This window comes from Tupaia chinensis, unplaced genomic scaffold (assembly GCF_000334495.1).
Source record: "Tupaia chinensis unplaced genomic scaffold, TupChi_1.0 Scaffold000527_1, whole genome shotgun sequence".
NCBI classification, from domain to species: Eukaryota; Metazoa; Chordata; class Mammalia; order Scandentia; family Tupaiidae; genus Tupaia; species Tupaia belangeri.
Genome location: NW_006160040.1, coordinates 6,964,608 through 6,966,949, shown reverse-complemented (window position 1 = coordinate 6,966,949; position 2,342 = coordinate 6,964,608).

Genomic DNA, 2,342 nt, shown 5'->3' with positions numbered 1-2,342 from the left:
GAAAACATAAAACAACTAGCAAAATAATTAACAAAATAAGAGTAAGTTCACACATAATAACATTGAATGTTAATGGATTAAATTCCCCAATTAAAAAATATAGACCAGCAGAATGGATTTTAAAATAAAACAAAATAAAATAAAACACAGAGCTTTCTCTATATTACTTGCAAGAAATACACCATGTTGATAAAGACATACATAGATTGAGAGTGAAGGACTGAAAAAAGTCATTTCATGCAAACAGAAACCCAAAAAAGCTGGAATGACAATACTGATACCAGACAAAATAAACTTCAAGCTAAAAACTGTAAAAAGAGACAAAGAAGGTCATTATATAGTATTAAAGGGATTAATTCAACAAGAAGATACAGCAATTATAAATATTTATGCACACAATATACACACAAAACAAAGACTGCTAGACTCCAATAGGGTCTTCATGCTGCGATTCACTCCCAGCCTCAGACTGTCATCCTGGATCATGGGCAGGCACACATGTGCCCATCATATACAGGAAGTTCTTGGCCTAGAATTCCAGACCTTTCCATGTGGGTCAGCCCCCCAGAGCATTGTACTACTGCTGCCACCAGCCTTTGGCCTTCAGAATATTCATTTTTTAACAAGTGCCCATGTAATTTGAATGCAAGTGTCCAAGGACTATACTTTGAAAACATCAAAGACTGGTTGTATTAGTTGACTATTGCTACAATAACTCTATACATACAGAAAGTATGGCTTACAATAACAAATTTGTTTTGTTTTGTTCCATGGGTCTGCAGATAGATCACAACCCTGCTACTGTGCTTGACTAGATTTCTGGCTCAGAGTTCCAACCTGCCCACTGCTGGCCTTGGCTATAGGCTTCAGGCCAAGTTCCACGGGTGTTTATTCTGGAGTCCAGCCTGAAGGGGTCAGAGGCTTTCGGGAGAGCTCATTCATGTGATATGGTTATCAGAGGAGTACCCAAGGAAGCCATGCCTCTTAAATTTTTTAAGACCTTATTGCATCACAATCTCTAGCATTCCTTGGACAAATTACACAGCCAAGCACAAATCAAAATATACCTCATCCTTGGTGGGAAGAAGGGTCAGGACCAAGTCTTTAAATCCCACCTACTCTAGTGGTTAAGGGCACAGGCTTTGGCACCAGACAGATTTGGGTTTGCATCCCTGCCCACGTGACTTCAGGAATTTACCAAATATATCTATTGCTCCTCATTGTTGCATTGAGATGACCTTCATAAAAAAAAAAATAAGCATTTTTTGATCAACTTTAATATTTGAGTTAGAAGAAACTAACAGTAGAGAGTCAAATGTCTATTACAACACACTTACTGATGAGGTGTTAAAGCTGCTTTCTAGCAGTACCACTCTTCAGTGAAACGCACACTGGTATAAGCTGGAAAATCAAGTCATAGCTCTTTTGCATGCCTTTATTAATGTGTTGTTCACACTCCTTTGTGCTCATTTAGACATGGGATTTGATCACTCTTTTTTTTTTAAGAGATTTTTGCTATAGGGTGCATGCACTCACCGGAGAGACAGAGACAGACAGTGAGAAATCACCCCCCAGGGGATGGCCGTGGCTGCAGTCCATTGTCCTCCATTCTCCTCTCGGCATCTTGGGGATGCATGCACATGTGCCTGGTATATATTTTAAGCTGTCAGGTCTGGGACTCGAACCAGGGTCAATCACATGGTAGTCCAGCGATGTAACCATTATGCCATCCCTGGACATAGGATTTGAAAAGATTCACTTCTTTTTCTTAAGAGAGATTTTTGCTAGAGGGCATGTGTGCTCACTGGAGAGACAGAGGGAGACAGAGAGACAGAAAGTGAGATATCACCTCCCAGGGGGGCTGGCCATGCCGCAATCCCTTCTCTTTCATGCTCCTCTTGGGATTTTGGACACACACGTGCACGTGCTCGGAACGAGGTTTAAGCCACCGGGTCCAGAACTTGAACTGCAGTCTGCTACGTGAGAGCCCAGTAACGTAACCATTACTCCATCTGCTGGTTCCCAGACACACTTTTTTCGTAGTGGATTTTTCTTTTTCTTCCCCAAAGAAAATAGATTCAATAATTATCATAATTGTTTAAAAGATTTAAATTTTTAAAAGCACAACCCAAAATAGATTAGTGGGGTTTTCCAATAATTTTACCTGGTTTCATGTTATTTTTTAACTTTTTATTGAACTGTAAAGCATTAAAACACACAGGAACCTCTTTAACAGAATCAAGGATTTTTACAATACAATTTTTACTGATGGATTCTAGACTAAATCCGTCATTGAAGAATAGAATAGAAGCACACATAGCACTTTGCTGGGACTGCCATAA